The sequence below is a fragment of the Sorex fumeus genome, unplaced genomic scaffold (genome assembly GCF_029834395.1).
Source record: "Sorex fumeus unplaced genomic scaffold, SorFum_2.1 ptg000098l, whole genome shotgun sequence".
In the NCBI taxonomy this organism is placed as follows: Eukaryota; Metazoa; Chordata; class Mammalia; order Eulipotyphla; family Soricidae; genus Sorex; species Sorex fumeus.
In genome coordinates this window covers 16,469,498-16,495,784 of record NW_026606155.1, presented here as the reverse complement: position 1 = coordinate 16,495,784, position 26,287 = coordinate 16,469,498, and the positions used below count along the sequence as shown (strand labels likewise).

Here is a 26,287-nt window from a genome sequence, read left to right as displayed (position 1 = left end):
ACATGTCTTCTGCTTTATTGTTGTAGATCCTTACATAAATGACTTATCTCTTCTAAGACTCATGCTAAAGTGAGTATTAATATCTACATTATAAGAATGACATGAGGTTTATGTAAGGCATCTTGGCATTATTCTCTGTCCATTCAATAGCTAACGAATCAGATTCTCCTCTCCATTTCCACTGCTCTTCGGTAGTTGCACAAATGGTCTAGGACTCTATCTTACTGTCCTTAATAGTTTCCTACAGTGTAATCTGGAAAACTTTGTGCAGTGCTTATCTGATTGCCTAATTTCCTCACTTAAAAACATTCCGATATGCTTGCTTTAGGGTAAAGTTTCATTTCCTAAATATAGCATGTATTATTATAGACCCACTTTGTCCACATAATACTCTAGCCATGCTGACTTCCTTATTAGTGTGAATTCCTGAATATATTTTTCTTTTATGTTAAAAATGTATAGTCCCTTTGCTAAAAAAAATAGAATCCATTTTATTTATTTTTTATATTTTTATACTTGTCAATTTTTTGAGGTTTTGTGGTTTTTATTTTAAATGTTTTTTTATTTTATTTTTTTATTTTGGGTGTCTTTTTTTAGTGAAACACCAGGAGCTACAGTTGTAGACTTACAAGCTTTTGTGCTTGGGTTTCAATTATACAATGATCAAGTACCCATCCCTCTACCAGTGCCCATTCTCCACCACCAATGATCCCAGTAGCCCTCCCACCACCCTATCCCATCCCCCACTCTATCCCACCTCTGTGGCAGGGCATTCCATTTTGCTCTCTTTTTCATCGAGGTTGTTGTAGTTTGCAATAGAGGTATTGAGTAGCCATTGTGTTCAGTCTACAGTCTACTTTCAGCATGCATCTCACATCCAGAGCAAATCCTCCAAACATCCTTTACTTGGTGTTCCCCTCTCTATCTGAGCTGCCTTTCCCCCAGCACGTGCTGCTGGCTTCCAAGCCCTGGAGCAGACCTTCTGGTACTTAACTATTCTTGGATGTTTGACTCCCATTCTGTTACTTTATATTCCCCAGATTAGTGCAGTCTTTCTATGTCTGTCCCTCTATTTCTGACTCATGTCACTTAGCATGATACTTTCCATGTAGAACCACTTGTATGTAAATTTCATAACTTCATCTTTTCTAACAGCTGCACAGTATTCCATTGTGTAGATGTACCAAAGTTTCTTTAACCAGTCATCTGTTCTTGGGCACTCGGGTCTTTTCCACATTTTGGCTCAGAATCCATTTTAATTTGCTGTTCTTGAAAACTCTAACTTAAATTTTTACCTCTTTGGGAATGTATTTGAGAATCAGGTGCAGACTCATTGTAGTCATAATAATGGAGCTTTTTATTTTCTTACAATTAACTCTACTTCATTTTTATTAAGGTCTTTTTGACTTTCTTTTTCACTTAATAGATTTTAGTTTTTATTTGAGTGGATACTTAATGCCTATCACACCACTTGATAAACAATCAATATATACTTTGGGAACTTATACAATGCATGATTGGTTGGAAAGATAGATGGAATGTCAGGTAGAGTATAATAAAATACCTGGAATATAAGAATCACTGATGAATAACAATTATCTTCAGTGAAGGAAAATAAGTAAGAACTGTATTGCTCAATCAGTCCCAGTAATGTCTCCATCATGAGACTTCTTGCTGTGTTTGCCATATTGAATATGTCACAGATAGCTTCCCAAGCTTTGCCGTGTAGGCGAGATACTCGTGGTAGCTTCCAGGGCTCTCCGAGAGGAGTGGAGGAATCGAACCAGACTTGGCCAGGCCCGCTGCGTGCAAGGCAAACGCCCTACCACTGTGCTATCACTCCAGCCCATGGAACTATATTAGTAGTCTCTAATTAACATGTTCTTGAATGGGTTTTAGAGTTATATATATATTTATTTATATCTCTCTATACCATCTGTCCCTGTCTTATACTTTACAATCTCTGAGGAGTAGTAGGTGTCTAGCAAGACTAAATTCTCTGAGAATATATCACAGGGAAATTTGTTCATAGTATTAATTCTGTGATACTACTTGGAAATATTCTACTTTTATAACTAAATATACATTTGTATTTATTACATGTGAATCTCTGTGAATTCTAGGATCCTGATGTACAAGAGAAATAAATGAGGAGAAATAGGACTGAATTAGGAGTACAAGTAGAAATGGAAATACAAGAACACAAATTTCAACTTTACATCTTCCATCTTCTTCTCCCATGCTTGCCCTTACCCAACTACTTAACCTTGAAGCACATGTCACCAGTGTGCCCTAGTTGTTGGGGCATTGTAGAGTTTTAGAGGCCCTATTGTTCATGACAATAACAGAATGTAAAGACTCATGACCAATCTGCTTCATTAATAATCTGAGAAGAGTTCTCCTGTCTTCTTTGCTTTCATTTTCTCCTTCACTGGGTCTTCTTACTCTTTTGTTTATGTGTGTGCAAAGGAAACCAATTAAGTTCCAGTTACAATAATGACTTGTTACCCAAAACTAAGCCCCAGGTGTTCTGTGGCCTTTTGTGTTCCTGTGATAAATTGCCACCTTTTCAACTGTTATCCTTCTGGGAAGTTTTAATGCATTCTTATCTCTTCACTGCTCCCCCATGAACCTCTGAGACACAGATCCAAGTTTCCCTTTCTCAACTTAGGAGCTTGTGAAGAGGCAATAATACCAACAAGTAGGACCCACGGGGTCAGGGGTGGTGCCTCTCCTTTGGTCTTCAGTGTATGCATTCACTGAAGGTCCCAGTCAGATTCTGTTGGTTGCCTTTGAAGAAAATAATCATGTCTCTTTATTTTTGAGGACTCTGTTAAAAATTCTATAAAATTTCTCTCCAACCAACATTTCCTAATCTCAGTAAAGACAATTCTGTAAGTAAAAAGGCAGTTTTCTTTTATATACAAGGTGGCTTCTGTGTTGAAGCACTGGAAGAAACCAATCTAGTTCTCCTGCACCTCTTTTTAAATACAACTAAGCCTGCTTAGATTTACACAGGGAGCAGTGACAAGGGTATGACCCACTGTTTCTGCATCCTTCTCTAAGGAATAGTTGTCTAAAAGAATCTGCAAATTGTTGACTCTGAAGAACTTGAATGAGAATGAACTTGAAGTTTAGTTATACTATCACATTCTGACTGATAGTCTATTTTTCTAAGCCACCAATTCTAGCAATGTTGCAGCTTTTTTTTTTTTAATTAGTACCTCTCTGTAGCGCTGTAACACTGTCCTCCCGTTGTTCATCGATTTGCCCGAGCGGACCCAGTGGCATCTCCATTGTGAGACTTGTTACTGTGTTTGGCATATCAAATACATCACAGGTAGCTTGTCAAGCTTTGCTGTGCAAGTGAGATACTCTCAGTAGTTTGCCAGGCTCTCCGAGAGGGGTGGAAGAATCTTACTCAGTTCAGCCTGATTGACTGCATGCAAGGCAAATACCCTACCTGCTGTGCTATCACTCCAGCACTAGTACCTCTCTAATGACTGTAAAAGTGTTTCCATAAAAATGGACATATACCATATCAAGGCTATACTCCTATGAAAGCACTCCACTGTAGCACTGTCCTCTCATTGTTCATTGATTTGCTTGAGTGGGCACCAGTAACATCTCCATTGTGAGACTTATTACTGTTTTTGGCATATCAAATATGCTATGGGGGAACTTTCCAGGCCCTACCGTGAGGGTGGGATATTCTCAGTAGCTTGCCAGGTTCTCCCAAACAGACAGAGTTATCGAACCAGACTTGGCCTCGTACAAGGCAAACACCCTACCCGCTATGCTTTTGTTCCAGCCCACTCCTATGGTAACTGCAAAAATTATGAGAATTTCAAAACTCTGCATGAATATGCTTTTGAATATTTACAGTATAGTGGGGAAACTGAAAATCTAGTAAGAAACTGACCAACATTACCAACAACTTTGGTTGATGTTAGACACACTTAAATTCCAAGTGAAGACTTGAAACATCTATGAAAATTTAATAAGAAAAAGAGGAATTGGATGAGTTTTAGATCATTAAATGAATCATCGAGAGAGGTAGAGATGATTTGGGGTATACATGGAAGTGTTGTGTGAATGTAGATCCCAGGATGAAGGTGTCTCTTGGCTGGGCTCATCCACACATCTCTTGGCACAGACTGAAAAGTGCTAGTGGTGAAACACTAGAGCAAATGTCAGTCTAGTTTCAGTCTAGATGTCAGTCTATTTTCCCAGATTATTTCCTAACATCATTTTTGACCTTGAAAGGTAGCTTAAGACTTAGGTCTGGAGATTTAGAACTCTGGAGGCTTTTTAGATTGGCATATGTCAATTTCTGCCTTGACCAGGAACAAGAGGAGGTAAAAATGATAGGAGGGCTTAGATGACAGTCAATTTTTGGTACTCCCTTTCTTTCAGGATACGTAAGTGGAATAATTTAGAAACCTAGACCCAATACATAATTTTTAAAGGAAAACTTTGATCATTGTGACTCTTTCTTTCTTGGATTCATACATTTCTATATCAAATTATGCTTTATCTCCATTGGTTATCAGATGGAAATGTGGCTATATAGAAAGACTGTAGGGTTGGAAGTGGAGACCCTGATTCTAATACTTAGTTTCTACTAATTAACCAATTGATGTTGGCTAAAACTTCCAAAATAGAGGCAGGGATAGGATAGGTCATATTCAGTTTAATCCTATATACCAATCACCCCTTTGACATCCCTCTTCTATTCATAGAAAAAAAAATGGCATACCCTAGGCATACTTTCTGATCTTTCAGTAAATGCAGTTTAAGTATGTCATCTACCTTATGTTCTCACTAATGGTTGAGTACACCTTATGAATAAAAACACCATTTTTTTGTTCTGAATCTCATTGCAGCAGATTTATAAAGTCTTATGTCTACACTGTTTATTTCTAGATTCTGAAGAAAAAAATGACAGTACCACTTTTTCTTTCTAACATCTGGCTGTACTTTTTGTACATGGGTATGGCCCCAAGGAGAACTGTTCTAAAGCAGGAAGCTAAATTGATTCATATCTTTACCTGGAGGCACTTAAAGAAACTGTCAAATGGTTCCCATAGTGACAAATTTGAGTTGCAGAGAGATCACTGAAGTGGAGTTCAGACACATTTTGGGGGAAAATTCCTACTATCTTTTCAAGAGAAAGCCTCCTGCAATAGCAATATATTTTTCCTATCTCTTCTTTCCATGTGCAGTATGGAAACCAGAGATCAAGACTAGATTTTTGTTTCTTTTCTTGTCTAATTTGTTTATTTAAAAGAGTGAATTTTAATGAAAAGTTAATCAGGTAGCTTAGAGACTTGGATGAAGGTTTTTAGTAAATATTTGCTTTGAGATGTCTCTCTTTGACTTAGTTTCTGCACCTGGGAGATAGCTACCTTGGAAATTTTAGTATTGTTTTCTCTATCATAATATTAGCATGCCCTGTCTGGATAAATAAATGTGATTGTTGCACTGCTTCCACATAACTTCTATTACAATAATTTAGCCAGCAGGAGGGAAAAAAACCCTGATATTTCATTTGAAACTCTTTGTAGACTCAGCACAACAGATTCATTCAGTAAAAGGAGCAATCTATAAAATCATTAAAGTGCACAGAGTTGGTCTTTTAGTTGATTTGTACTAGTTAGTTTCTCAGTGACAATAAAAAGCTTAGTGATGACTGAATCTAAATTATCTACTTAGTTTAATTGTCACTTTTCTGAATAGAGTATTTTCCAGGTGCCTTGTCTAAAGAAATCAACTCATAGGCCTCTGTATTCTTTAGAGACTGGACAAATAATCAGGATTAAAAATAACTTGAAACAGACTTATAGAGAAAAAGTAAAGAGAAGTATGTTGGTATCATGTATATTTCTCATTCACGTGGAGAGTCCCAGCAAAGTAACTCATTACTCAGTTTTATACATCAACTTTAATTTAGACAGCAGAGGACTTCAAGAGGAAGAAAGGGTAAATAATTTAGAAAGATTACCCAAATAGGTAGCTAAAAGTCATTCAAATAATACCTTTTTTTGTTGATTGGGTCTTTCCTAACAGAAACTGAGGAAGATATTTATGTGAAAATATCTCTTCAAATATGGAGCAATAGCACAGCAAGTAGGGCATTTGCCTTCTACACGACCAACCCGGGTTCTATTCTTCTGTCCCTCTAGGAGAGCCCAGCAAACTGCCAAGAGTATCCCACCCGCATAGCAGAGAGCCTAGCAAGCTCCCCATGGCATATTCAATATGCCAAAAACAGTAACAACAAGTCTCACAATGGAGATGTTACTGGTGCCTGCACAAGCAAATCAAACAATGGGAGGACAGTGCTACAGTGCTATCTTTTCAAATATAATTTCCATATACTTTCAGCACCCCTCAGAAGATTCAGGATCATGCAATATAATAGCTTTATCAATGAGAATCTTCAATAATTATGCATAAGGAAAATGATAAAGGAAGAGGGATGATGTCAAGAACATCTATTCCCTTCCTTTTAAAAAAAATATTCTATATCTCCTTCCCATACAAGGAGATAAATATACCCTACCAAAAATATCCTACTATTCTTTCCATCATTAGTAGAAAAATTTAAAAAAGTCACAAAAATGTGGAAAAAGTATATGCCTAAAACTTAAAAATCATTAGCTTTGTGAATCATGATTCTTTAATTAAAGGTTTTTTTGTTTTTGTTTTTGTTTTTTTTTAATTTTTGGGTCACACCCGGCGATGCTCAGGGGTTACTCCTGGCTCATGCACTCAGGAATCACTCCTGGCGGTGCTCGGGGGACCATATGGGATGCTGGGAATCAAACCTGTGTTGGCCATGTTGGCTGCGTGCAAGGCAAATGCCCTACCCACTGTGCTATCACTCCAGCCCCAAATAAAAGTATTTTTAAAGTGGCAACATAGTATTTGGCAATAGGTGTTTGACAAATGTTGCTAATGCTATTGAGGTTATTGTCTAATTACCTAAACACATGGCACTAGAATCAAATATGCAACATCATTCATATTGCAGCATTCTTAGATATCTGTGGTTAAAATGTGGTTTTGTTGAAGTTCCCTTAGCATGTGCTTCATTCTATGTGTAGTAAAATAAAAAAGAATGGATATTTGGTCTTTATCTCTAGTTCCCAGCTCAGAGACTCTAAAACCTTATGGATTTCCTAAGTGTTTAGAATGTTTTGTGGTCCCTGTTTAATCGCATCTGAGTTTATGGTAATGAGATGACTTAGAAGGGCCCCAGTGTACATAATTGACGGGGTTGGTCACTCTTTAGTGATTAGAGAGTAAAAATGTTCAAGCCCTACTCTGAAGTATAAGGCATTAAGGAGGGCTGGAGATGAATTCTGGAAAGTTTCTTGAACAAGATCAATAAAGGTTTTTACTTGGCTAATATATCCCTGTGGTAGGAGGTTCCCCCTCTAATTTTACAAGGTTAGCAGCAACTGCCCTTGAGAAAATTCTGATCTTACCTTAGATTCCTCTTCATCTGACTGTTCATGTATATGCTTTACACTATGCTGGCAATTAAAAGTCTCTCTCACTTCTGTTAGCAACAGCATAAAAGTATTACCTCTAAGGAGAGTTGAGGAAACTTCCTAGCTAGGTTAAATGGTAATGCAGGTAACTTGGGAACTTAGTACTTGTGACTAGCAGCTGAACTGGAAGCCGGTCTTGTGGGACATAACCCTTATGTTTTTGGAGTTTGATTCTGTCAGGAATTAGTAATCAGTATTATAATTTTTGTAGGATCCGTACTTTGTGTCAAAGGGATTGGAGTGTTTGCTACTTATGTTAAACACACCTCAGACTTTGAAAAATCGTGTGAATACACAATAACAGTAGTATATTGATGTAAACCTTAAGTTGGTCAGCTTCTAGTTAACTGCAGTTTTCTCTAGACCAGTTGTAAACTGGCATCTAGTTTTAGTAGGACCTTGAACATTGGTTCTATAGAAAATCCTTGCAATCTAATCAAGATCAGAATACAAATGTTATTTTCTGAAAGAAAATCCATGCTCTGGAAACCTATCCAAGGGCATGCCTTCCTTTGAGGTCACTTCAACTGTTTAGTAAAGAGTAAGAAACAATGAAGGAAGCCACAGGGAAGCAAGGAGAGCTTGTACATCAGAACCAGAGTGACACAAATGTAGAGGAGCACAGCCCCAAAGACTTATTTGTTTCAGGCCACAGCCCTATGGTTGCCCTCAGGTGATTATATGTAAGAAAAACATTGGCCAGCCTAACCTTTGATGCTAAGAAATTGTATGGGCCAATGTTTTCTTTCTATTTTCTGTTACTTTGCTGAGGCTGCTGTGAATGACCCTTATTTTCTCATTGCTGTTCCATAGCGTTAAAAAAATAATAATAACAACTGCCACTGTGCCAATACTATAGTCTTCCTTTTGGACTAGAAAGAAGTTGCTGTGAAAGAAATCTGGACTATGTTTTCCTTGCAGATCTTAAAGGAAATACCAGGTTGTAAGTCATTCTTCTATCAGTCAGCCCCTGATGTGAAGCTAGGATCCTTTGTCATCTCTTCCTCCCCCTACCACACACAAACACACCATGATCCTTCCACAAGAGAAGTTAAATATTTCCTACGTGTGCCCAGACACTGAAGTTCTACTGCACAACTTCTTTTTGGGGGGAGAAGTGAGCTATTGGCTCTCAAACTGCTGATCTCTCTAAGAGATAACTACTCCCTGAAGCAAATGAAACATACTCTCTTTGAACCTGAAAGTCAACTTCAGTTTCAAGGTAGAGCAGAGAGCTAGAATAATCCCGTAGTTATTTTAACTAAGTGGGCATTTGTTGTTGTTTCTCAAAAACTTAAAAGTAAATACATCTACATGTAAGATAAGGATTTGGGATTGTTTGAAATTTAGACCACTGAGTTCATGGTGTGTAGAGTCATAAGCCTGGGGAGTGACTGCAGGGAACCCGAGGGTAGGTAATTCACATTTTTCAGCATGGGAGCAGGATGGGAGTGAAGCCCACAGGGTGAGTCCTGTTCACATCTGCCCAAATCTCTCCCCTGCCATGAAACAGCTTCGTTTCCTCTTCCACTGCTTGATCTGGTTAGGAGAAGGTCGTAAGTGCCCACTGCTTCCAAGGCATCCCTTTATAAAGTAGTGGGTGACTTTGAAAGGCAGACTGCTGTAGGGAGACTTTGAAGGCAAAAGGAGACGTTTTCATCTTTTGCAAGTCGGGGCCAGAACATTGGTTCTCAGTTCAGTACAAGCAGTTTCAAAGTTATCTCCCATGCTGATATGAATGTGATAACACAGAGCAACGAGGTGCCATAATGATTTCCTTTCAAATGGCTGCCTCACCATTTATCTTTGCACACTGTCAAAGACTGATATGGTCCAGAGTTAGCAGTGGCATGGAATAATTAATCTCGCACTAGGGAAGTAACTTCCACATTTGTCTCCTGAGAAATTAGCACTGCATTGACAGGAAAAGTAGCTGATCTGGTGAGAAAGGAGGGGTTTGTGGTAATTGTGAACTGTGGATGTCAAATTGGAGCATAGATTCAGTTATAGAGTTTTGAATAAATGCCTACTATGTGCCGCATTCTAAGAATGCTGGTGATTGCTGTACTACAGTAGCTCCGAGTCTTTTGGGAGTCATATATTATTCCTAAATGTATTTTACTTATACAAAATACCTGATGCTGCAATGGTGATGTTTGTTCCATCATTCATTGAAGAGGTGAATTTCACCAAATGTCTACATTCATTTTTGTAAACATTTAACTTCTGTAAGAAAGACTTCCCACCTCAGTTCTCATCAATGCAAAGTGACTGATACAGAACAATCCAAAATTTAATAGTTTAGAGATGATGATAGATACTTCCATTCCCAAGTATATGGCTCCCATCTCTGGTTTTGTTTCTTTTCCAGGCAATGGGAAAAGGAAAAAAAGAGCAGAATGCTTGACTAATCTTGTTCAGGGGTGAGACCCTGAATAGCATTCATCATCTTGAAAATATCCCATAAGTCACACCTGTCTGCAAAAAGATAAAAGAAAAAATAAAGCAGTATATTCTACAATATCAGGAGTTTTAGGTATTTGGATTCATTTATATGCAGATTTTCTTATAAACCAAAGATAAACGTATAGTACCTATAAATATGTTAGTGTTATAACTATAGTCTTCTTATAATTTTCTTCATAAAATCATATGTAGAATTTTGATTGAATGAGAGGTGGTCACTCCTCATTGTTTAAGCATCACCTCTGCAGTCACTAGCTGCAATGTCATGCATTTTGCTTTAAAGGGCCTGGGTTATTCTCCTTCTAAAAGAAATCTGATAAACAATATACTTGAGGAAAATAAACACTCTCTACAACAGAGAAATATTTGGTACACTTCTGTTTTCTTTATCTCAATTTTTAGCCTTCAACTTTCAACTCATTACTCACAATTAGACCTTCAGCTTCCTCTCATCACTCACTTGAGGGAACTGAAGATGAGTCTACAGTGTGTTGGAGTTCCCAAGTCAAAATAACAGTTTTAGACCCCTCCTTCTTTCATAGGCTCTGCGTTCCTCAGTAGGTCTGGTGATGTGCTCGGTGCTAGAAATTTGGTTTTGAGCCTATTTCTTTTATTTGGCTACATAAGGTGCTAAGCCTAAAAAAAATTCCAAAGAGAGCATGATTCTCAGAAGCAATCTGTGCAAAGAGTCCAATCTATTATCTAGCTCCTTATACATGCCCTGCCTGAGCCAAGCAAGACAACGGCATGATCTGTGTGAGCTGGCAGCAAGATATGAGACTTGGACTCTGATGAGTAGCCAGAGAAGGCTTCTATTGTTCAGATCAACAAAGGTTTGTTTTTTTTTCTAAAGAAGAAGCATACTGGCCTGTGGAGAAAAGCAAAGGATCAACGGAAACATACACATGTCTTCAAAGGATCAAGGCAAACAGCCTAATAGCCAGGTTAGACTGCCATGGACTCTGGGGGGGTGCGGGGGGTGAATATTTTCTCCTGCGTTTCCTATTATTTGGTTCATGTCAGTGATGCTGGTTCATTTATTTGTTTTTAATTTTATTGAAGGAACTGTGAGATGGGACACTAGATTTCAGATATTCAGCACTATAATCTAATAGGGTATATTATGATACTCATTAAAAGTTTCATTTCCAAGGCTATGAATATAAGTCATCAGTAGAGCACATCTCTAGCATTCATGAAACCTTAAGTTCAAAACTTAGCACTAAAAATATCCAACCCAAACCAAAAAAATTAGTTTTCATGCACCAGACACTTCAGTCCTTTCCCTGGCTTTATTTGTTTATTTATTTATTTTGAGTTTTGGTACACATACAGTGGTATTCAGGGCTTACTCCTGACTCTCTGCTCAGGAATCACTCTGTGGGCTCAGAGGATTATATTTGATGTCAGAGATAGGACCCAAATATGCTGAGAGCAAAGCAAGCACCCTACCATTTTGCCGATTTAACCAGGTTCTCTACCCATTCCCTTTCTGGTCTGGTAACAACCATCCTGTTGTTTAAGTCTAAGGATTTTTGTTTTATTTTGTTTGCTTACTTTGTTTCATTATACTATAGGTCTTTGCTTTGTGGACCCTGATGTGTAGTTCTAACCTTCTACATATAAGACATTCTCCTGGAGATTGAAAGTAAATTAAATTTCAGCACATCTCAAAATTATATTTCTGCATTTCTCATGCACTTTACATCTTTTGAACTCTCATTTGACGTATTGAATTTACATGTAGAAGGGATAGTATTTTTCATAAGGCTAAGGAGACAATGGCTACCTTGAATTATCCTTGGTATACAATCTCAGGAGTTGGGTGCGACAGAAATAACCATTGAGCTGAACAAGTCCCTGCTATCTATATGTATAAATGTCCTACCTTCTCACTGTCTATAGATACTATGATTTTTGAAAGGATTGAAGAGCATTAAATAGGTACCAATTAAAATAGTTCATGATAGATTTTGGGAATTAGCTCTGCTGGTCACTGTGGTGATTTAAATAAATTATCTTATGGAGACACATTGAAGAATCAGGTCTGGCATTTCTATTGCCTCTATAAGGTGAATTGTAGAAAGAGGTTCATTATTATAATTAACGAAGATTTATGCTGTAAGAATTTTTCCCCTTTATCCTCTTACACTGCTGGCATTTTATGACCCCCAAAATATGAGTTCTGCATATTAACTATTTAATTTCAGATATTGTGCTTCTGATTAAGTTATTTGTTATTTAGAATTTAATAAACAGAAAGTTGTTGGATGCAGCATATTAGAGAAATACTTAAGGAAAATTCAGTGAAAATTTGTGGCTAGAGTTAAGTGAGTTATTTATCTCTTTGGTTTTAGGCAGCTATCATATCTTTGTGAGTAGAAAACAGTTTTTTATAAAATGATTCTTAAGAGTATTTGCAACATGATATGAGCTTCACTTTTATTTGTGTTCTCTTTAGAAAAATCCAGGACTCAAAAATACACTGAATGAATGAAAATATTACACTTTAGGATGACTGTGTGTGTGTGTGTGTGTGTGTGTGTGTGTGTGTGTGGTTACAGAATGTGGTTTATGTGGTTGGAGTAGAGAAAAACAGTAGTGTTATCTTAGCTCTTGTCTCCAATGCGCATGATGGATCAAATGAACAAAGAAAGCCACAACACAACCACTTTTCTGCCTCTGCTTCTCCAGGATATTTCCAAATTACAATGCTGAAGTGCCCAATAACTATAATGGAGACACCTCATAAATTGTTAAATAGACAGAGTTCAAGTTTAAAGAAATGGTTATTCCAGGTAATGATTTTATACAAGTGTGTAAAGTCATATTTTCATACCTTTTGAACTTTAATTATCAGACTTTTAAGAGGTGCCTGATAGGATGGCAGGCTGGCTGGGGGATGGTTGGGACAGGAACCTGGTAACAGTGGTGGCTCAAAGTTGACACTGGTGGCGGCGTGAGTGGTGGAACATTGTATGTCTAAAACTCAGCTCTTGATAATTTTGTAAATCACGGTGCTTTAATAAAATAAAATGTTGGGGGAAAACAAGAATGAAAGAAACATCAGGAAAATAAATGAACATAAAGCATTCTTTAATCTCCATATCCAATCTTAGAGCTGGTGACTGTTTTCCAACTTAATATGCATTTCTTTCTAATGACGGACTCTTCCACCTGATTTTAAAATATCATGAATTAAAAGCTACCATTTAAATACAGAACCCTTCTACTCTCAGAAAATATACCTGAGATCATTAAAAATTTCTACCCTGTGAGCATGGCTCTGCAAATGACCCAGTTTAGCTTTTTTAATTGAAATTTTCTTCCCGTTGGCTCTGATTTGTTCTTTGTGAAAAAATCCACAATTACCTACATTATCTTAATGTTCCATTTATAGTGATCATGATTTTTAAGTGTATCCTTTTTGTCACTTTTCTATAGTATAAAAAACTGGTTTGGGATTAGTTGATGTAATTTTTTTTCCTTCTCCTAACTTATAAATATAAATTTGAAAATAAATAGGTCATATTTATGTCCCTGTTCTTCCCCCCTTTTCTTCCTTTTCCTGCCTCTAGTAAATAGTCACCTAGTCAAATATGTTTTTAAAGCATGGATTGCTTTTTATAACAAACAAACTTCTATTTTTGCCATCAGAGATCTATCCTATGTAACATGTTGTCAGCTTTCCACTTATATGTCTGAGAAGTAGCTCAAACTAAATACCTATAAGAAACAGAATCTTATCCCTGAATTAAATCTAGCAATTTAACTATTTTAATTGAAAACTGTAAATGTGTATATGGATGAGGAGGCAAGTGAAAGTGAGGAAAGTGAAAAAGGAAATTTCATATAAGACATTCTATCTGATGTGCCTTTTAATTGTGCCACTCGTAGTTGTATCTCAGCTGCTGATATTTAAGGCCAATCTTGTCTGTTAGGCAAGAGGAAATTTAATTTGCAACCTATTTTATTAAAGGATAAATTAAGCTACCAGGTGGGAATTGCAATCATCTAGGTAAGAGAACCCAGAACTTGCCTAGATATAAAACTAGGTCTTTTGTGAGTTTCATTCATAATGACACCATAATAATAGCTACATGTGTTAAGCACTTATGAACCAGGGACTGTTTAATACAATTTTACATTTATTAATTCATTTAATCCCCACATTACCCTTATGAATAAGATTGTCTTTTTCTCCATTTTATGTATGAGAAAACAGGAATAGGAAATAATCTTGAGCTATTTATCTTATGGGCTGGAGCGATTGCACAGCGGGTAGGGCATTTGCCTTGCGTGCGGCTGACATGGCTGACCTGAGTTCGATTTCTCTGCCCCTCTCAGAGAGCCCAGAAAGCTACCGAGAGTATCTCACCCTCATGGCAAAGCCTGGCAAGCTACCCGTGACGTATTCGAATGCCAAACACAGTAACAAGTCTCACAACCTTACTAGGCTTGCACAAGCAAATCGATGAACAATGGGAGGACAGTGACAGTGATTTATCTTATAATTTATATGAAACATAAAAATGTTTCTTCTGATGCATATAGCTTCCAGATGTTGGAGATGGCATTTAAACCCAAATATTCTTTTTTTTTTTAAAAAAAAAAGAGGGGGCTCACATGAAGAGCTTAAGGATACTGGAGATACTACTGATGTTACACAGTCAATTATGAATGATGGTTCATATGCAGGGGTTTGTGGTGCCATGGACCATCAGGAACACACCTGGCATGCTCAGGTTGCCATATGGTGCTGGGATTAAACCAGGGTCTCAAGCATGCGAAGTTCTTACCCCTGACCTTTGTGCTAGATCCTTGCCCTGTGAACACATGTGCACTTAGTATAGTGACTAAATTGTATGTTTTTATGTTTAAAAAAATGGAGCAATGACTCTAAGACTGGAAAGAATCTATTTAAATACAAATTAAGATATTACTGTCATACAAACAGTGTAAGCTTATAAATAAGCTTAAATATGAACAGTTTTTTTTTTTTTTTGCTTTTTGGGTCACACCCGGCGATGCACAGGGGTTACTCCTGGCTCTGCACTCAGGAGTTACTCCTGTTGGTGCTCAGGGGATCATATGGGAAGCTGAAAATCGAACCCGGGTCGGCCACATGCAATGCAAGCACCGTACCCGCTGTGCTATCTCTCCATTCCCTTAAATATGAACAGTTACATACATGAATATATATAATATGTATGCACATGTATATATGTACTTTTGTGTATATATATACATACATATATATATATATATATATATAGGCTCTACCTTTGGATAAAACCAAACATTTCTCATAACCTTCTATTGTGACCATCTGCAAAATATGCAATTGATAAAAAATTAAATGCAGATGTTTCTTTGAAGTACCAACAGCAGCAAAAACTAGGGTGTAAGGCAGATAGAAATGACAGACTCAATATATATGAGCCATGATTATTAATTTTAAAATAAATATGTGTTTTAACTGCCAGCCTTCTACAAATCCTAAGAATTGTGCTCTAAAAAAATCATCTCTTCCTCCCGTTTAACAGCCAGCAAGACAAAAACCATGCAGTGTCAAATGTAATATGCATAACTAGATTCACAATTTGGTTTTCTTAAGGAGAAATAATTTAGTTATCATTAAGCTCTTTCAGAAACTGGTTTTAATAATGTTCTTCAGTTATCAGGGGTATCATTTTTCCTTCAGGCAAGGAAGGGAAAATGTGCAGCTGAAACCTTTACTGTACGTGATAATGAAGTTGGTCCTTTTTCTGTGCAGAATTGCAACAATTCTTTATCACTCAACATGAGCAGAGGTGTGAAAGCAGGCAGTTTCTCAAACTGGAGGAAAATGCTGAGTCCACAGATTTCCATCTTAACATCATGAGCTGGCTATATATTACATAAAGCACACATTTAGTTTGTTGATGTTTTTTCATGACTTCTTCTTAACTTAAAATTATAAACAAAATATATTTGGAAAATCAAAAGAAAGAGAAACATGCTCATGAGAGAACACAGACTTCTCCAGAATTGGAAAAGTCAAGCATACATCAGAAGTAAGGATGTGAGGATAGGTAAATGTACCCTAAAATAAGAAAGTACACATCTCAAGAAGAGATGCAGGCAATGGCTCACAGACAAAATAAATCCAAATCTCTAGAGTTGCAGGCAAATGTGTCATGATGCATTAATTTTCAAAAAAATAATAATTGAGGAGACACTTGTAAGAGAGAATGCAATTTTTTCATGTGTTAATTTATTATAATGTGTAAGAAATGGAGAAAAGTATTACATTTTTCCTATTTCCCTATATGATTTTCAATATTAAAGCATTGAAGGACATTCTATTATCATACTTGCTCATAGAATATGCCAGTAGCTGTTCTAATGCTGATATAATTTAAATGATAAAAATGATTTTAACTATCTTCAATATAGTTTTGTAACTTCAACAGCTTCTGGGTCATTTATTTAACATTAGCTGACTGGCAGTCACTAAAGGTATCGACCATCTTTTTTCAACTCTTTTTTCAACCATCTTTCATTAGCAATGATTTATAGAAGTATTTTGACTACCTCATGATATGTAATGTTTCCAACTTCATTTATTTCTGAGAAGTTTTTCATTTCTTTATGTTCTTTGCCCTTAAAATCATGTCAGTCATAAACATAAAATTCTTTTATCCTATAGGTAAAAAGGGAATACTGCTCTATGGGCACTCTGACATTCTGTTTAAAAGTGCTGGTGTTTAATATAGGATAATGCAAGATTAGGATGTGTCAACTTGGGAATGCCAAATGACAGAAAAGTTGTGACATTTAGAATCCAGATGTCATAGTAAGTTGAGAGACAAGACAGCTTGGAGGATAATTAAATGGCAGATGTCCAAGTAGTCTCACATGATACATTTTTTTGTATATTTTAGATTCAAGATTATACTTTCCTGTGTGTTTGAATCATAACTAAAAATCACCCCTCATCATATAATAAAATTAATCTTGATAATTTTTATGTAGTTAGTTTTCATAATTTTATAATATTTTCTTATATATTTACTGTAAATAGCATACATAAGAAAACAAAAATCATTCATGGTCCATATATTTTGGTATATTTTTGAAGATAAATATTATAACTGTTATTTTTTAATTTTATAAATATTGTGAAGGGGTTGCATACATATTCCATAATTTTCAGGAATTACTTCTCTCTCTGTGATCAGGGGATCACTCCTGGTATGCTAGGGGACAATATGCAGTACTGGGGATCCAGCCAAGAAATAGGCAAATTCCTTAACCTCATACTAATCTCTCTTGCCCTGCTTCCATTTTTAAAAAATGAACATTAAAACTCTTGCTTTTTACTAGTGATAGGACTGAAATCCAAGGGAATTGAATAATTTTTAAGATAACTAATTAATAGCAAAAATAGGATTAGGATCCCACTGGTGCTCAGCTGGTGTTCAATTCTCATGAATATATATATATTTGCTCGAGCGGGCCCAGTAACGTCTCCATTGGAGACTTTGTTGTTACTGTGTCTGGCATATCGAATACTCTTGGTAGCTTGCCGGGCTCTCCGATATATAATATATAGTCTAGAATATTGTATAATTTTTTTTACATTTTCGATGATGATGGGCACACCTGGCTTTGCTCAAAGTGTACCCTGTATTTGTGCTCAGGAGTCACTCCTGGCTGGACTCAAAAGACAATATGTGGTACCATGGATAAAACCCAGGTAGGATGTTTGCAAGGCAAATCCCCAACCCTCTGTACTATTGCTCCATTCCTAGAATACTGCATTCTTGTTTAGAATGCTTTTTCATGTTTAATTGAAATAAAATTAACATAGCATTCTGCAAGTTTAGGGTATATAACATGCATATTTTATACACTATTTAAAATCAATTGTTATTGAATCACTGTGAGATAAACCATTACAAATATAATCATGATTAGGTTTCAGTTATACGGTGTTTCAACACCCATCCCTCCACCAATGTACATTTCACAGCACCATTGTTACCAGTTTCCTTCCCATCACCCTCATCCCCGGCCCCTCAGCCTGCCTCTATAGCAGGTATTTTTCTTCTCTGTCTGTCTCTCTGCCTACCCCCCCCCCCCCCCGCATTGAAGCCTATAAATGCATGCAATGGAGAGTATTATGCTGAGTCAGAAATGAGTTAGTAGGTAAAGGGATATTCCTGATAACCTTTCAGTATCTGTACATACATTCTTTTTTTGCAAGATGATTCATTATGTTACATAATTATCATTTCTCTCATGGTAAGAACCTTTAAGATTTTCTCTCTTAGAAGATTTTAAGTATATATTACAACTATAATCAAGTTTGAGCTATAGTCACATTAGATTTCCAAAATGTATTCATCTTATACCTGAAAGTTTGTACTTTGACCAGCATCTACTTTTCCCCACATGTTCACTTAGTTTGAATAAAATTATAAACACAGGAAAGTCTATATGATACCTTTATGAGTTAAAGTTTGGACCAAACCCAAATGTCAGGTAGGGTGATTTCTTGACAAAGACAGACACAAAGCTTTATAATGTTGATTTGAGAGATTCAGATTGAACTGACTTGGTACCTGGTAACAGAGCAATAGTCTAAACTTTGGAAATGTTCAAATTGGTGAGGGGGTTAATTTATTTTAAAGAGTGCTTAGGGCTAACTGTAATGGACTAACTTCACAAATATTCTGGAATTCCACTCTTTGAACCTCTTAGTCCTGATAGAGCATCTTATCACTACCTAATCTTAGGTAGATCAAACCTTTCTTCTATACTTTTATATATAATTTTCTGTCTTTAATGCTTCAAGTCCAAGACCTTTGCATTAAAAGTGAGTCAAATCTATTATCACTTTTGCAGTTTTATGCATAAATATAAAAAATAAGTAATGATGATTATTCAGCACATTAATTTACAGTGAGACTGTATCAGTTGTCAATTATTACAGAAGAATATTTTTCCATAGAAAAAGCTAACTATTTTTAAAACATCATGAAAGCAAGACCCAGTTGGAGAGATACATCCTTTAAAAAATTAACTCCTGGGCTTATATATGCTTAAACCTACTGTTTGTAGGAGAAAAAATGATAGAATAATATGTTAAGTAGTTTTGTGATGTGTGAAACTGAGAGTGTGAGGGGAATGGATTTTCTCTATTGCCCAGATGGGTTTTTTTTTTTTTTTGTGTGTGTGTATATACACCAAACTCAAAAGCAAACTTTTCAAACCTCAAACTTTGCACATAACTATTTCCTCTAGGAACAATTGGGTATAAGTCAGAAGGAACTAACTGGACAAGAGCACAAGGTTAGAATATGTGTTTGAATACTCACCTGAGGATTCTGAAGACAAGTTAAGTTGTATTACTTTATGACCAGTCAAAGGTGTTCAATAGGAAGTCTGATACTTAAAATTGCTGGTTTTTATTTGGATATTCTGTTCCATTACCTGCCCTAATACCCTTTAAACTTTTTTGGAGGGCCTGGGAATTTTCACAGGGTATTTAGCCATATCTCACCTAAGAATTCTTAGCCTGCTAAAATTCAATGTACTGTATAGTGCTATATATATATATATGTATATATATATATATATTACTATGTATGGAGAGATACATAGTACTATCAACAATATGTATGGAGAGATAAGTACAGATTCACATTATAATAAGCTAAAATAGGGCTCAATACTACAGGTGATAGAAAAGATGCAATTTGTAATAAATTTGAAATGATGAAGTTGTCCCCTGAATCATAATTATGTCCACAGTACACAAAATCTAGCAGATAGTTTCCACTAATCCTCTCTGCTTTTACATACATCAGCCATCTAGATATTCAAAAGATCGCAATTGTAAATATTGTGCTTTTATTTAGAAATTTCAGATATAAATTTCACGTATATTGCCACTTTCACGTATATTACCACTTTCTTCAAAGACAAGGTACAGAAACCAAATTGCACTTTTCAATACACTCATTAAAAGTCTTATCAAGTCATTCCAGATTCATGGGGAGCTCAATTATTTGTCCAAGAGCTCTTTGCTTTGTGGTTTGAGTCATTTGTAAATCTGTCTTTTCTTGGCTGAAGCAATAGTACATTGGGTGGGGCATTTGGCATGCAAGCAGCCAACCCAGTTCAATCCCTAGCATCCCCTGTAGTTTCTCTGAGGCCATCTGTGGAGCAGGGTGAAAGACACTGATGCAGACAAGACCTTACCTTGCAAACAGCTCAGAAGCAAAGCCACACAAGAGGAAGTGTCTGGGCAAAGTTGGCAAGAACAGGGTGTCAGCTAGTACTGGGTATTCGGCCTTGAGCTCCATGTGCCTCCTACTCACATGATCCCTAGACACAGAAACTGTTACTTATGCTTAGCGGGTAGGATGTTTGCTTTGCATGTGGCCAGGTCAGCCAGCCCGTGTTCAATTCCTCCGCTCCTCTTGGAGAGCCCGGCAAGCTACTGAGAATATCCTGCCCGCATAGCAAAGCCCACACTGCAAAGCCTGGCAAGCCACCCATGACATAATCAATATGCCAAACACAGCAACAACGAAGTCTCACAATGGAGATGTTACTGGGCCTGCTGGAGCAAATCTATGAACAACGGGAGGACAGTGCTACAGTGCTACACTTATCAAGTTATCCTAACTGCAGCATCTAGCATTGACTGGGATTGGAGCGTGGCATAGCAGAGAAGGAACAGTGATAGGCCAATAATGCTGAACTTCATGTAATTGGAATTTCTTGTAAAGCCGAGGCCCTCCATAAAAGATGTGTGTATTTGACATTAATGTGAACAGCCATCAGCTGCTCCCAGAGGGTTGTTTCTCCATGTGCCCATTCTCCTTCACCCCACATCTTCCCGGACCCAGTGCAAAGTGTCCTGGCACCATTGGGGGAAAAGCTGTTCCCCAACAGCCACCAGAAGTGATTGCTGAACACAGAGCCAGGAAGCCCTGAGCTCTGCCAGATGTGACCCGAAAAACAAATAATTTGTCTTTTTTTCTTGAATGTCAATTGTAATTGAATTCTGAATTGGTCTAGATACAAACTCACTGGATAAAATTGTCTTACTGCTTTCTTTACTTAAGCACTGTCGCCCTCCACCCCAGTGGTTTCCCATGTTTGTTTAGTGAATTTTTGGACTACTCTTCTTGTCATGGAGTTTCTGTCTCTTAGACAATTTCTTGGGCTTATCTTTGACTTCTTTACTACCCTTCATGTTCAGTCAATGAACAGTAACAATATTCTCCTTCCGTGTTGGGCTTTAATATCTCTCCTCTAATAAGTCTGCTAACTGGCCACTATGCATCTAGTTTCTCAATGGTCCTTTTCCCTTTACATCCAAATTGCCATTTTAATATGATATCATGCTTGTCCTTATACTCAGAAACTTCCAGAGACTCCTGTCATCTGCATAAGTCCCAGATTGTAACAGAACATATATAGCTGCATTTGTCTTTTGTTTCACCCATCATGATGGACTTCTCATTACATCTCTTGGAATTACATAGAGTGCTGTGGATATTTCTTCATGTGTACTGCCTTCTCTGAAATATTTTTTTCTCAAGGTCAAACTTATGATTTCTCTGTGTAATCTCGTATCCTCTATTAATGACACTTATTTACTACTGTATTTATATTAAGCTTTCCTTTTTTTTTGATTTTTGGGTCACACCTGGAGATGCAGAGGGGTTACTCCTGACTCTGCACTCAGAAATTACTCCTGGCAGTGCTCAGGGGACCATATGGGATGTTGGGACTCGAACCTGGGTTGGCAATGTGCAAGGCAAACACCCTACCCGCTGTACTATTGCTCCAGCCCCTAAACTTTACTTTTACCTGTGAAATCAACTTTTATTATTTTCAGCCATAGATCATTATTTCCACGTCTTTATTCTCCTCTGTCCAACATTAGCTGGCAAATTTCTAGAGTCTAAAATTCAAGATTTTGTCCCTTTAGACACAGATTAAATGCTATTTACCTAGTCTGACTAATGCATTTTCCTTTATCTCAGTTCCAGACAATTATAATTGCTTATGACATAATTTAATATTGTTTAAAAATTAGTTCTTGTTCCAAATTCTTATCTTCTAAATTAGACTGTATTTTTTTCAAAATTAGGTAACAAGCACTTTATTGAACTCATATCTATTTCCTCAATATATTATATAACAGGTACATTTAGGTGATACAATTGGCTTGACTTCTTAGCAGAATAAAAAAATAAGGCTCTTCAAATAAATGGACTGTAACTAAGATAAATCATTCATCCTCCTTGGAATTTACTTAACTATACTGTGAAATAGATGATGCCTTTATTCTAAAAGACTAACTAAAGTGTTTCTTTAAATTGCAGAATTTGGTTTCATAATAAGTATAATAAAACAATCCTCAAACCCCAAAATTCAAAGTCGGTTGCTTACCTTTTAAAAGCAATCATATCAAAACCTGTATCGCTGTATCACTGTCTTCCCGTTGTTCATCGATTTGTTCAAGTGGACTCAATAATGTCTCCATTGTGAGACTTGTTGTTACTCTGTTTGGCATATCGAATACGTCACAGGTAGCTTGCCAGGCTTTGCCATGTGGGTGAGATACTTTCAGTAGCTTGCCGAGCTCTCTGAGAGGGGTGGAGGAATCGAACCCGGCTCAGCTGGGCCGGCCGCGCGCAAGGCAAATGCCCTGCCGCTGTGTTATCGCTCCAACCATCAAAATCTAAATTATAATTTTATATTATCCTAATTTCTCTAAATATTTGAGAGCTATTTCAAATTTAGTGCAGAAGTTGATTTATTTGTGAGATTATGGGTTCTTGAGAATAGTATGAAAAATTTGCATATAAAACTCAGATACTTAAGAAGTTATGGTTTATTATAGAGTTTATGTAGCAAATCCTGTTTCCCACCTCTTTCAATATTCAGGCCTTTCTTTTTATTCTTTTATATCATCACTTGTCCTTCAATTTCCTGGTTCAATATATGGCATCCTAAGTCCTGTCCCTCATCCTTTGCACACCTCTAACGTACAATCACCTGGTCTTGACCTTACACCATTCTCTGCCAAGTTTGTGGGTTCCTATTCTGAAATAGGCAGCTAGAATCCAGCTAGAATACTGTCAGCAGTGTCCTCGCCCTTGTGCTTGTGGCTCTGTAGCCTTTTTCTGGGCGTCTCTGGGACTGTACATCAGTGTTGACTGTCCCTTTGGCTTTCCTTACCTGGGAGATATCCCTGCTTTCCTGCCATTGGTCTGGGTATAAAAGAGGGGGCAAAGTGAGATTCTCTGACTGGGGACTTCCTTTTAACTCCTTCTATTCCATTTCCTAGTCATTCTATTACCCATTTTAACAGGATACCTTTTTTGAGGGCAAGAACTAAAATGGCCAATTATATTAATTGGTTCAGCTGGTGCTCCTCCTCCTGTCCACTCCACTGTATTAAGATGTCATTTGCTTTGATATTTTAAGTTAAAACAGATAGATAGATAGATAGATAGATAGAGATATATATTGCTTTTTGGGTCATACCCAGCGATGCACAGGGGTTACTCCTAGCTCTGCACTCAGGAGTCACTCCTTGCAGTGCTCAGGGGACCATATGGGATTCTGGGATTCGAACCCGGCTCAGCCGCATGCACAGCAAATGCCCTACCCGTTGTGCTATCTCTCCATCCCCAAAACGTATATATTTTAGAAGTATACGTAAGTGATATACATGTCCACTAAAAATTCATGCTATTTGGAGGAGTGTCCATATTGAAAAATAAATAAATAAAACCTAGGAATTGAACTTCCATATGACTTAGCAATTCTGCTTCTTGACATCTACCCAAGTTCCTAAAAATCTATCCAGAAAAGATATTTGCACTCCTGTGTTTACTGAAGCACTATTCAGAATAACTAAAACCTGTTAGCAAACCTGTGTCCAAGAACAGATGACAGGATAAAGAAACTATACTACATCCATATGTACATTGGAATAATGCTTGGCCCTAAGAAAAAATGAAATCATTCATTTTGCTGCTACATAGATACATTTGTAGAATACTATGCTGACTGAAGTTAGTCAGGAGAGGGACCAACACAGAATAATCTCTCTAATATGGGGGAGAGGAATATAAGAAAACAAAATATGGATGCAGCAAATATCAAAGGCAACAGAAACTAAAAACTAGTCTTTAGTATGAAGTTTATTACAGTCAATGTGGAAGAAGGGTGTGTGTGTATATGTATGTGTGCATGCTTGTGTGTGTATAGTGCTAAAAAGGCCCAGAGTTGTCCTCACACCCACTGAACCTGAACAGTACCACATCACAGTGTCTAAGCATTGAAATGTGTGGCCAGCACATCCAGCCAGCCCACATACTGATCTAGGGATGGATCCTGAGCCTTTTTAGTATTATCTGAAAGCCTCCCTGCCCCCCCCCCAAAAAAAAACAAAATTAAGAATTCTAATGTACTATCATCATCAATATGCCTTGTTTTACTTTGTCGTTTAGCAATTATTGTGGAGTTTGAGAAATCTATGAGATGTTCTTCTGTCTTAGAGCTACAGTCTTGTCACTGTTAAAACAAGGGATGACATTAGCATTGCTCTCCAAGGGCAATGATTTTCTGGTCATTTGAACCTTTCCACAGTTATAAAAGAAAAAATTGCAAATATTTTTGACTTTTGAAAGTCAGTATACCTCCCGTTAATTGAATTGAGACATGATTTCTCTATGATTACTCAGTTCACACACTGTATAATATAGCCTAATGATAATTAACTCCTTGTATTGCAAAGAGTAAGATGTGTATGTGGTGATTTCCTTTTTCTCTCCCTCTCCTTCCTCCTATTTACACATAACAAAATAAGTACCATTTTAAATACAATCTGACAGAATGTGTTTCTAGAGGATATCCTCTTATATTACTATGTTAATCAAAACACCTCCAAATTAAAGTAGCACTGTCCTCCCATTGTTCACCTATTTGCTCGAGTGGACACCAGTAACGTCTCTATTGTGAGACTTCTTGTTACTGTTTTTGGCATATCGAATACATCACAGGAAGCTTGCCAGACTTTGCCATGCAGGTGTGATACTCTCAGTAGCTTGCCGGGCTCTCCAAGAGGGTTGGAGGAATCGAACCGGGGTCGGCCCTGGTCAGCCTCATGCAAGGCAAACGCCCTACCTGCTGTGCTATACATAATATTTTTTTTCAAATTCCTAGATGATTGTTTTCTATTGACTTATTGCTTTTATCTAATCATATTTAGGATGTGAAAGAAAGATTATAACTTGGCCCCTTACATGATACTTTTATCTCTTTCATTTTTCCCTCAAAACCCAGAGAGGTTTATATTACCACAATGTCTTCTTCTTGGAATTAAACAATTATGGAGTAGTCTAGACAACCAAATCAATGTATGCTTTATAAAAACTTCTTAGTTGTTAGAAAAAAGAATTAACTAAATCATAACTCACAAGTAAATGAACTACTGTATAAGAGTTATATTAGGTAATTCCTTTTTAAAACAAAATAAAACACAGACATCTAGATTAAATAAAACACTACAGCACAAAATCCAAGGGTTTTTCCTTACGATAACAAAATCAAGCAAATGTTAGTACAGAAGGCAATAATATGATACCAGAACTATCTAATAGCAAGAAGCTAGGACAGTAGCTAGAGGTGGTTGATGTGTAGCAGCAAAGTCAGCCATGAATTAAGCTTGGAATATATGACAGTGGACTTAAGTTTCTTTGGTGTAAATTTTACATTTTTATAACAAAATGTACTCAAAAAGAAGTGGTACTTTGGTATGACTCACATCAAGTAGTACAATTTAGAATTCCAGTTCTGCCAATATTACTTCATTTTCTATTACTACATTAAAGTCATTAGGTGGGAATAGTGGATGCCAACTTAGACTTACCTAGAAAAGCATATGTTGTTTTGCGGGACACTATTTTGGCCACATCCGTCTATGCTCAGGACTCATTCTTGGATCTGTGTTACGAGATTATTCTGGTGATTAGTGCTCAAGGGACCATGTGTGGTGGCCAGGATAGAATAGGAATTCTTGGCATGCAAGGTGAGTACTTAAAACACGTGCTATCTCTCTGGCCCATTCTGGAAAAGTTTTTAAAATTTCAATGGAAACTGAAAAGTTTGTTAGGATTTTGGAGATAGAGGGGCATGTGTGTTTCAAACCAACTCTCACATAACTGTGACCCCACCACTCC

General features: G+C 36.9%; 1 protein-coding gene across 24 annotated transcripts in view; it reads left to right on the top strand.

Moving 5' to 3' along the window:
• The window catches only part of NRXN3 (neurexin 3), a 1,716,647-nt gene that overhangs the window by 1,572,965 nt on the left and 117,395 nt on the right, over positions 1 to 26,287 (top strand). The gene's annotated exons all lie outside the window — the stretch shown is intronic.